Below are 12,185 nucleotides of genomic sequence, written 5' to 3' on the forward strand. Positions count from 1 at the left end.
AGACTCATCAGTGTGCTGCAGTCCTATTGATCCTCTGCCTAGCTCAGAAACAACAGAGGGAGCAGGATGAAACAGCCAGGCCAGGATCCCTTAATAAAACAGGGGGGGATGGCAGCGTGTGAAGCCACATTCCCTTCATTCTGGCTATCTGATATTTGTAGAGCGTAGACAGCAGGCTCTTCAAAGGCAGGAAACATTCCTGCAGGCCCCCACATCCCACATCTGAGGCTGCTGCTGCTGTCCTCACTGCCAAGCCAACCTATCTGTCTGAGGGAGATCACCACACACAGCCGGGAGGAGTGTGTGGGTGTATGGGAGGGAGGAGTGGTTATGACTATGCATGTGTTCGGATGTGTAGGGGGGGGTTGTACTGTAATGCTGATGGGTGCATTATCATCATTATTTTTTATATTTTTTATTATTTAACCTTTATTTAACTAGACAAGTCAGTTAAGAACAAATTCTTATTTACAATGACGACTTCCAGTGTGTTAACTTCCAGTGTGTTAACTTCCAGTGTGTTAACTTCCAGTGTGTTAACTGCCTTGTTCAGGGGCAGAACAAGGCTACCTGCCGCCCCTTAAGAAGATGAAACAGAATTGTATGCATGATGTTCTATTTATTTTAGTTATTTATAGGGAACAATGCACATGAATCAACATCAATATTACAATAATGCAGCATACATGTAAATGTGCCGGGGTTAGCCTAAAATATCATTATTACCTGTAGTCTCAGGGCAGCTAAGGGCCTTTACACAGTCACAATACACATACTCACTAAAACAATACACCATACCAATACATCACATCCAATAATATATCATTCTAACAACAACAACAACAACTGTCATCAACTGTCGTCTTACATACGAGGAACCACAGCTCTTGTGTACAAGTTGAAATAGATTTTAGACATGTTTTCAATTCAAATTTAAAAGTGCAATAAATCAGTGCAGCTTCTCAGGTCCATGGGCGTTACATTTCAGTATATTGTAGCTCCAACAGAAAAGGCAGATTGGCTGATTTTAATGTGTTGAAAAGGGACAACAATCCCCTGTAGTTACTGCCCTTGTTATCCTGGAGGGGCTTTCCTTCAGCATGATATGACGGCATAGAGGTGGCGGGGCAACACCATGCAGGATCTTAAAGACAAGGCTTGCATAAAATCTGAAGTGTTTGTTTGTAGAGTGATTCAATTGGTTTCAGAATGGGAGCTCCTGCTTGTGACCAGCATGTGAGGCAACATCTCAGATGTGAGAACATCACAGCAGGCCTCCAGGGAAGGGAAGGTCTGATAAACCTATAGTTGAATAATCCAAACTTAACTGTGTTTAACCACCTTCTTCACATGTTTCTTAAATGTCAAGTTGGAGTTCAAAATGACACCAAGATACCTGAAGTTAGACACAACGTTCAGATTCTCCCCACTAACAAGAACGGCTTGTTGGAGTTCAAGATACCTGAAGTTAGACACAACATTCAGATTCTCCTCATTAACAAGAACAGCTGGTTGGGAACAATCAATGGATTTCACACAGAATCAAATCAAATCAAAGTTTATTTGTCACGTTTACCGAATAAGTGTAGACCTCACAGTGAAATGCTTACTTACAAGCCCTACCTAACCAACAGTGCAATTTTAAAGTAAAAAAATAGGTATTAGGTAAACTATAGATAAGTAAAGCCATTGTTGTTCTAAACAGTAAAATGACAGTAATAACAGTAGAGAGGCTATATACAGGTGGTACCGGTACAGAGTCAATATGCGGGGGCACCGGTTAGTCGGGCTAACTGAGGTATAATGAACATGAATGTTTAGTTAAAGTGACTATGTATAGATGATTAACAGAGAGTAGCAGCAGCTTAAAAGAGGGGATGGCGGGGGGGGTGGGGGGGGGGTATTGTCCGGGTAGCCATTTGATTACATGTTCAGGAGTCTTATGGCTTGGGGGTAAAAGCTGTCGAAAAGCATTTTGGTCCTAGACTTGGCGCTTGTCATGCGGTAGCAGAGAGAACAGTCTATGACTGGGGTCTTTGACAATTTTTAGGGCCTTCCTCTGACACCGCCTGGTTTAGAGGTCCTCGATGGCAGGCAGCTTATCCCCAGTGATGTACCGGGCCGTACGCACTACCCTCTGTAGTGCCTTGCAGTCGTAGGCCGAGCAGTTGCAATACCAGGCAGTGATGCAACAAGTCAGGATGCTCTCGATGGTACAGCTGTAGAACCTTTTGAGGATCTCAGGACCCATGCCAAATCTTTTCAGTCTCCTGAGGGGGAATAGGTTTTGTCGTGCCCTCTTCACAACTGTCTTGGAATGTTTGGACCATTCTAGTTTGTTGGTGATGTGGACTCCAAGGAACTTGAAGCTCTCAACCTGCTCCACTACAGCTCCGTCGATGAGACTGGAGGCATGCTCAGTCCTCCTTTTTCTGTAGTCCACAATCATCTCCTTTGTCTTGATAAAGTTGAGGGAGAGGTTGTGGCTCCACCCGGCCAGGTCTCTGACCTCCTCCCTATAGGCTGTTTCGTCATTGTCGGTGATCAGGCCTACCACTGTTGTGTCGTCTGCAAACTTAATGATGGTGTTGGTTTCGTGCCTGGCCATGCAGTCGTGGGTGAACAGGGAGTACAGGAGGGGACTGAGCACGCACCCCTGAGGGGACCCCGTGTTGAGGATCAGCGTGGCAGATGTGCTGTTGCCTACCCTCACCACCTGGAGGCGGCCCATCAAGGAAGTCCAGGATCCAGTTGCAGAGGGAGGTGTTTAGTCCCAGGATCCTTAAACTCTCTTGGCAGATAGTGTGGTCTACAGCTTATCATGAGATACTCTACTTCAGGTGAGCAAAACCTGGAGTATTCCTTAGATTTCGTGCATCAGCTGTTTACAAATATACACAGACCGACCCCCCTCGTCTTACTGGAGTGTGCTGTTCTGTCTAGCCGGTGCAGCGTATATCCCGCCAGCTGAATGTTTTCCATTTCGTCATTCAGCCACGATTCGGTGAAACATAACATATTACAGTTTTTGATGTCCCGTTGGTAGGATATTTGTGATCGTACCTCGTCTATTTTTTTGTACAAAGATTGTACGTTGGCAAGTAATGTTGATGGTAAGGGCAGATTTCAAACTCTCCGTCAGCAGATCCTTACGAGGCACCCCGCCCTGTGTCCTCTATACCTGCGTCTCTTTCTCTTGCCAATGATGGGGATTTCAGCCTTGTCGGGTGTCTGAAGTACATCCTGTGCGTCCTGCTTGTTGAATAAAAAATCTTTGTCTATTCCGAGGTGAGTGATCACTGTCCTGATGTCCAGAAGCTCTTTGTCTATTCCGAGGTGAGTGATCGCTGTCCTGATATCCAGAAGCTCTTTGTCTAATCCAAGGTGAGTGATCGCTGTCCTGATATCCAGAAGCTCTTTGTCTAATCCAAGGTGAGTGATCGCTGTCTTGATATCCAGAAGCTCTTTTTTTGCCGTAAGATACGGTGGCAGAAACATTATCTACAAAATAAGTTACAAATAACGCAAAAAAACCCACATAATAGCACAATTGGTTAGGCGCCTGTAAAACGGCTACCATTTCTTCCGGCGCCATCTTGATCAAGTACATACAAACAGTCTTGTTGATATTTAAATGCAAGCAATAATTAGTCATCCATTTAGAAACATGTACCATAGCTTCAATTAACTTAACAACCAATTGTCTATTTTTTGAGTGTGCATACAGAACTGTATCGTCCTTATACATCTGCATGTTAACTTGTGGGCTAGCAAGTAGGAGATCATTTATATAGCTGGTGAACAGATGGGGGCCTAATATTGACCCTTGTGGGACCCCAATGCTATAGTAAAGAGAGTCTGACTGAGTGTCCCCCAAACAAACCCATTGACTTCTGTTTGTCAGATAGGAATACATCCAACAAATGACTTCAGTGGACACATTAAGGGAGGATCGTTCGGATAGGAGGACCTCATGATTCACAGTATCAAAGGCCTTTTTAAGATCCAAAAAGACTGGGCCGACTTCACCACCTATGTCCAGTTTAGATTTAACACACTACAGAAAATAGCAATTGGCTGTTTCGGTAGAAAGGTCAGTCTTGAATCTAAATTGCATTTGATATATAGAGTTGCCCTGATATAGGTGATCAGTCAGATGATCAGCCACCCAACTTTCAGCTACTTTTGATAGCACTGGAAGAATGCATATAGGTCTGTAATTTTCCATCAGTGTTGGGTCACCAGATTTTAAAACAGGTATCACTAAAGCAGACTTCCAAGCCTTGGGGACAAACTCATATTTGATGGACAGGTGGTACAGGGGTGGTACAGGGGTTAAACTCTGGTGGTACAGGGCTTAAACTCTGGTGGTACAGGGGTTAACTCTGGTGGTACAGGGGTTAAACTCTGGTGGTACAGGGGTTAAACTCTGGTGGTACAGGGGTTAAACTCTGGTGGTACAGGGGTTAAACTCTGGTGGTACAGGGGTTAAACTCTGGTGGTACAGGGGTTAAACTCTGGTGGTACAGGGGTTAAACTCTGGTGGTACAGGGGTTAAACTCTGGTGGTACAGGGCTTAAACTCTGGTGGTACAGGGGTTAACTCTGGTGGTACAGGGGTTAAACTCTGGTGGTACAGGGGTTAAACTCTGGTGGTACAGGGGTTAAACTCTGGTGGTACAGGGGTTAAACTCTGGTGGTACAGGGGTTAAACTCTGGTGGTACAGGGGTTAAACTCTGGTGGTACAGGGGTTAAACTCTGGTGGTACAGGGGTTAAACTCTGGTGGTACAGGGCTTAAACTCTGGTGGTACAGGGGTTAAACTCTGGTGGTACAGGGGTTAAACTCTGGTGGTACAGGGGTTAAACTCTGGTGGTACAGGGGTTAAACTCTGGTGGTACAGGGGTTAAACTCTGGTGGTACAGGGCTTAAACTCTGGTGGTACAGGGGTTAACTCTGGTGGTACAGGGGTTAAACTCTGGTGGTACAGGGGTTAAACTCTGGTGGTACAGGGGTTAAACTCTGGTGGTACAGGGGTTAAACTCTGGTGGTACAGGGGTTAAACTCTGGTGGTACAGGGGTTAAACTCTGGTGGTACAGGGGTTAAACTCTGGTGGTACAGGGCTTAAACTCTGGTGGTACAGGGGTTAACAAGTAAACAAGAATGCCGCAACATTAGAAAAAAGGAATGGCAAATTGGAGATGATATATTCCATATTGCCTCATCTGTCAATCGGATGATGCCAATGCAGAGTTTCTGCATCAAACACATTTGTCTTCCATTGATTTGTGTATCATAAAGGCCTGACTGTGTAGGCTACAAGTTGACACATTCTTCCACTGAAACCCAACTAGCTTTGATTTAGTTTGATCCATTCTTACCAGCTGATTTAGTTTGATCCATTCTTACCAGCTGATTTAGTTTGATCCATTCTAACCAGCTGATTTAGTTTGATCCATTCTAACCAGCTGATTTAGTTTGATCCATTCTAACCAGCTGGTTTAGTTTGATCCATTCTAACCAGCTGATATAGTTTGATCCATTCTAACCAGCTGATATAGTTTGATCCATTCTAACCAGCTGGTTTAGTTTGATCCATTCTAACCAGCTGATATAGTTTGATCCATTCTAACCAGCTGATATAGTTTGATCCATTCTAACCAGCTGATTTAGTTTGTTCCATTCTAACCAGCTGGTTTAGTTTGATCCATTCTAACCAGCTGATATAGTTTGATCCATTCTAACCAGCTGATATAGTTTGATCCATTCTAACCAGCTGATATAGTTTGATCCATTCTAACCAGCTGATTTAGTTTGATCCATTCTAACCAGCTGGTATAGTTTGATCCATTCTAACCAGCTGATATAGTTTGATCCATTCTAACCAGCTGATTTAGTTTGATCCATTCTAACCAGCTGATATAGTTTGATCCATTCTAACCAGCTGATATAGTTTGATCCATTCTAACCAGCTGATTTAGTTTGTTCCATTCTAACCAGCTGGTTTAGTTTGATCCATTCTAACCAGCTGGTTTAGTTTGATCCATTCAAACCAGCTGATTTAGTTTGATCCATTCTAACCAGCTGGTTTAGTTTGATCCATTCTAACCAGCTGGTTTAGTTTGATCCTTGTGTTTACAATTCCACCAGGCTGCTTTACCTGTCTAGAACTGAGACTACAGTCATCTCAGACACTGAAGTTGTCTTTCATTCCCCTAAAAGCCTGAGATGCATGATGAGACAAATACTATTATTGATGCAATAATATCAATGGTCACCTTCTCTATCCCACAGTGCATTTAGCTATTGTTTTAAATGTGACTATAATGTTAAAAACTGTAACTGTTAGTAACATAGCACTACAATAACAAAGATGCTGTAACCACAGTACAAAATGTAGACCACTGTTGAAGCGTGGATGCAAGATGTGCTAGCATATAAAGTAAGGGTGCTGCTAATGACATGTTAGCATATAGAGTAAGGGTGCTGCTAATGACCTGTTAGCATATAGAGTAAGGGTGCTGCTAATGACATGTTAGCATATAGAGTAAGGGTGCTGCTAATGACATGTTAGCATATAGAGTAAGGGTGCTGCTAATGACATGTTAGCATATAGAGTAAGGGTGCTGCTAATGACATGTTAGCATATAGAGTAAGGGTGCTGCTAATGACATGTTAGCATATAGAGTAAGGGTGCTGCTAATGACATGTTAGCATATAGAGTAAGGGTGCTGCTAATGACATGTTAGCATATAGAGTAAGGGTGCTGCTAATGACATGTTAGCATATAGAGTAAGGGTGCTGCTAATGACATGTTAGCATGTAAAGTAAGGGTGCTGCTAATGACATGTTAGCATATAGAGTAAGGGTGCTGCTAATGACATGTTAGCATATAAAGTAAGGGTGCTGCTAATGACATGTTAGCATAAAAAGTAAGGGAGCTGCTAATGACATGTTAGCCATCTCGCCGCTTTGTTTACATCTGGGCTTGGGTTTATAGAAGGCTATCCAATTAGCACTGGACCTGGCATTAGAATGCGCGGCTGCAATTAAGCCCCTCCGAGTCAATGTCCACACCCCCACGGAAATCTAATCTACTTCAAATTCCATCCATTTAAGCCAGAGGTATGCTTTTTATTTAATTTTTTACATTGGATGTGTCTCAATCAGCCGCATCTGCGGTTAAAGGTGACACAGCTAGAGCGATGTTTGTCCAACCATGAGACATCCCAAAAAAATCGGTCTTCTCACAAAATCGTCTGTAGCGTCCGAACGGTTTGGCCTACAAACTATTATGACCCCTCGAATGGAAGTATATATGTTGAATGTTTAGTGATAAAAAATAACGGCTTCATGTAAAAATGTTTCCTGTCTTTTGTCTCTCAGACACTTCACTTTTTGGGGGACTATCTGTTGTTCCATGTAGTGAATCTGGTCTTCAATGCGTTTGCTTGGGCTAATAGAAGTAAGGCCAAATAAAATGTCTGTTTTTTTTATACTTCAAGGGGTCTTAAAATCCAAAAGCAAAAAGATCCTTGGTATGACCTTTTTAAAACAATTCCATGTAGCTTAGTAGAACTCCCTCGCCCAGCTTAAACAGGGCTTAAACTATTATGGGTTAAGACCAGTCTGTTCCATGTCACTGGTAGATCAGCCCATGCTAGCTCATGTGAATTAGCTTAGCGCTGAGCCTGTTTGAAGTGTCTTAGGCAGCGGAGGGTTGTGACTGATACACAATTCTGACCTCGTCAAAGAAATGCTCCAGCAATCTCCTCTTATTCCTTTGACAGGCACACGCCAAAGACTGATTCATTCATGAACACATACTGTATACAAGCAACACCATGTAGTCTACTAAGCATCGCCCCCAAATGTCTTCTTTTAATCTCTTTGGTTGGCAAATGTTTGTAATTGACACCCAGAAATTAAATAATGGTTTAAAGGATGTCAATTAATGTCTTTAAAGGACATTATTTATCTGCTTTGGCTACTATTAGTTTTAAGTAGATAACCAATTATCTGCAGAAATGTTGGCAGTATCTTCCCTTTGGTACGCTGTCAAAATGTCAACCTGCCAGTTTGGGTTCATCACCAGATGTAATGGCAACCATGTTTTTCTGACGAATCTGGGTCTTATGCCTTAGATGATATTCAGCGACAGCAACCAATCAAAAGGGATTTGATATGGAGGATGCGTACAGGTGCAATGGAGGGGGGAAAAAAACTCCTGCTTGATCTCTTATCCGCCGCCGACAGACAGAAAACATCTCCCATCCCGAGATGTTGCATTAGCATTTTGGTGGCACGCCCAGTCCCAATACTGCTTGTCGGGTCAGAGAAATCAAAGCGGCAGCACTTCTAAGGAATATTAGAGAGGGATTCATAGATTAGCGCCCACGGGTTGTATCACTAATTAAAAAAGAAGAGGGAAAACCGCTCTAAGGATTTGCTGCAGAGTGATTTGCTCAAGGTGATCAATAGTTCCCTTCTCAGGATGTATGTGGGTTGGAGGGGAGGGGGGTACCTGCACCCTACTTCTCTGAATTTTAAATAAAAACAAATTTGCTTCACAGAGAGACAGATAAATTATATATTTTTTGTCGGAGGGAGGGGAATGGGGAGGGAGGACTAGGAGTGAAAGCAAGGGTAGGGAATGAGGATTTTAAAAATGCGAGAGAGTTGAGAATGTAGAATTACTCACACGGGGCACCAAAATACGTAGTTGTCAGAACGTGTATGGGGAATAAACAGGGTTTGTCTAGTTAGAAGACTGTCAGCATGCTCCGCCCACTCACTGAGAGGGGCTCCAACAGACACTCACTGAGTGGGGGCTCCAACAGACACTCACTGAGAGGGGCTCCAACAGACACTCACTGAGAGGGGCTCCAACAGACACTCACTGAGAGGGGGCTCCAACAGACACTCACTGAGAGGGGATCCAACAGACACTCACTGAGAGGGGATCCAACAGACACTCACTGAGAGGGGCTCCAACAGACACTCACTGAGAGGGGCTCCAACAGACACTCACTGAGAGGGGCTCCAACAGACACTCACTGAGAGGGGGCTCCAACAGACACTCACTGAGAGGGGGCTCCAACAGACACTCACTGAGAGGGGCTCCAACAGACACTCACTGAGAGGGGGCGCCAACAGACACTCACAGAGGGGGCTCCAAAAGACACTCACAGAGGGGGCTCCAAAAGACACTCACAGAGGGGGCTCCAACAGACACTCACTGAGAGGGGCCCCAACAGACACTCACCTGGGGGACACGATTGACATCATCTAAACCAGGGGTTCTCAACCAGGGATACTGGGACCTTACCCAGCAATATGGTAAGGTCAGTACAGGTGCATCAAAGCTGGGACAGAGAGACTGAAAAACTGCCTCTATCTCAAGGCCATCAGACTGTTAAATAGCCATCACTAGGCGGCTCCACATGGTTACGTAACCCTGCACCTTAGAGGCTACTGAGCCTATAAACATAGACTTGAAATCACTGGCCACCTTAATAATGGAACACTAGTCACTTCAATAATGTTTACATATGTTTGCTTTACTCATCTCATATCTACATTTGAAGTCGAAAGTTTACATACACTTAGGTAGGAGTCATTAAAACTAATTTTTCAACCACTTCACACATTTCTTGTTAACAAACTATATTTTTGGCAAGTCGGTTAGGACATACTTCCTGCATGACATAAGTAATTTTTCCAACAATTGTTTAACAGACAGATTATTTCACTTATAATTCACTGTATCACAATTCCAGTGGGTCAGAAGTTTATACACTAAGTTGACTGTGTCTTTAAACAGTTTGGAAAATACCAGAAAATTATGTCATGGCTTTAGAAGCTTCTGATAGGCTAATTGACATAATTTGAGTCCAGTGGAGGTATACCTGTGGATGTAGTTCAAGGCCTACCTTCAAACTCAGTGTCTCTTTGCTTGACATCATGAGAAAATCAAATGAAATCGGCCAAGACCTCAGAAAAACAATTGTAGACCTCCACGAGTCTGGTTCATCTTTGGGAGCAATTTCCAAACGCCTGAAGGTACCACCACATCTGTACAAACAATAGTACGCAATTATAAACACCATGGAACCACGCAGCCGTCATACCGCTCAGGAAGGAGACGCGTTCTGTCTCCTAGAGATGAACGTACTTTGGTGCGAAAAGTGCAAATCAATTCCAAAACAACAGCAAAGGACCTTGTGAAGATGCTGGAGGAAACAGGTACAAAAGTATCTATATCCACAGTAAAATGAGTCCAATATCAACAACTGAAAAGCCGCTCAGCAAGGAAGAAGCCACTGCTCCAAAACCACCATAAAAAAGCCAGACTACGGTTTGCAACTGCACATGGGGACAAATATCGTACTTTTTGGAGAAATGTCCTCTGGTCTGATGAAACAAAAATAGAACTGTTTGGCCGTAATGACCATCGTTATGTTTGGAGGAAAAAGGGGGAGGCTTGCAAGCCAAAGAACGTCTTCTCAACCGTGAAGCACGGCAGCATCATGTTGTGGGAGTGCTTTTTTGCAGGAGGGACTGGTGCACTTCACAAAATAGATGGTATCATGAGGTAGGAAAATTTTGTGGATATATTGAAGCAACATCTCAAGACATCAGTCAGGAAGTTAAAGCTTGGTCGCAAATGGGTCTTCCAAATGGACAATGACCCCAAGCATACTTCCAAAGTTGTGGCAAAATGGCTTAAGGACAATAAAGTCAAGGTATTGGAGTGGCCATCACAAAGCCCTGACCTCAATCCCATAGAAATTTTGTGGGCAGAACTGAAAAAGCGTGTGCGAGCAAGGAAGCCTACAAATCTGACTCAGTTACACCAGCTTTGTCAGGAGGAATGGGACAAAGTGCACCCAACTTATTGTGGGAAGCTTGTGGAAGGCTACCCAATACATTTGACTCAAGTTAAACAATTTAAAGGCAATGCTACCAAATACTAATTGAGTGTATGTAATCTTCTTACCCACTGGGAATGGGATGAAAGTAGTAAAAGCTGAAATAAATAATTCTCTCTACTATTATTCTGACATTTCACATTCTTAAAATAAAGTGGTGATCCTAACTGACCCAAAACAGAGAATTTTTACTAGGATTAAATGTAAGGAATTGTGAAAACTGAGTTTAAATGTATTTGGCTAAGGTGTATGTAAACTTCTGACTTCAACTGTACATACTGAATTCTATTCTACTGTATTTTTGTCTGTGCCACTCAGACATTGCTCATCCTAATATTTATATATTCCTCAATTCCATTCTTTTACTTTAGATTTGTGTGTATTGTTGTGAATTGCTAGATATTACTGCACTGTTGGAGCTAGAAACACAAGCATTTCACTACACACATAATAACATCTGCTAAACGTGTATATGTGACGAATAAAATGTGATACCAATCCATAGAAACAAATAAGGGACACGCAGATATAATAAGGATGACTAATAACACACACAAATTGTTCCACTAATTGATACATTCGGATGTACTCATAAGAAAACAATTCTCAGGAAAGCCTATAAGGGGCAGTGACAGGGATAGATGTTGAGTTCAGGAACAGAGAAATGGATTCCAGACTTTAACAAGCGGAGGGGGGTGGCTACAGAGCTGTGTAAACAGACCAACTCAAGTCACGCTATGAGCCCAAAGTGCTGTCTGCTATCACCCATCCCTCTGGCAGGCATTGGTTGTTACCGTGGTAATACGGTGGGATCTGAGAATCCACAGTCCCCGCCTGCCCCTCCTTCAACTCCCAAAACCCCCTGCTGTGATCAGCGAATCTCTCTTCAGGGGGAAGACAGACAACAATAGAACAGGTAATTCCCCCACACCCCCTCCTGATCCTATCATGTCAGCTATATGAAACAAGCCCACGTCTCAATAGACCCAACCTGACTTAACCACTCGCTTCAGGGCTTCTTCTTCTTCTTCTTCTCCATCTCACCGAGGACATAGTTCATTACCTGACCTGCTTGTGGTGGTTTCGGGAAGAGGGGGGAAAATGCAAAGCCAGACTTGACAAAAAGCAAAAGGATTAGGGCACGAGGGATAGAGCTCTACCTTATTTACCACTAACAATGTTTTTGTGTGGAGAAGCCAGCCTTAATTTGCTTCTAAATAATTGACTTCCCTAGTGTTCAAATCCCCTGAGAGG

This window comes from Oncorhynchus clarkii, chromosome 6 (genome assembly GCF_045791955.1).
Source record: "Oncorhynchus clarkii lewisi isolate Uvic-CL-2024 chromosome 6, UVic_Ocla_1.0, whole genome shotgun sequence".
Lineage (NCBI taxonomy): Eukaryota > Metazoa > Chordata > Actinopteri > Salmoniformes > Salmonidae > Oncorhynchus > Oncorhynchus clarkii.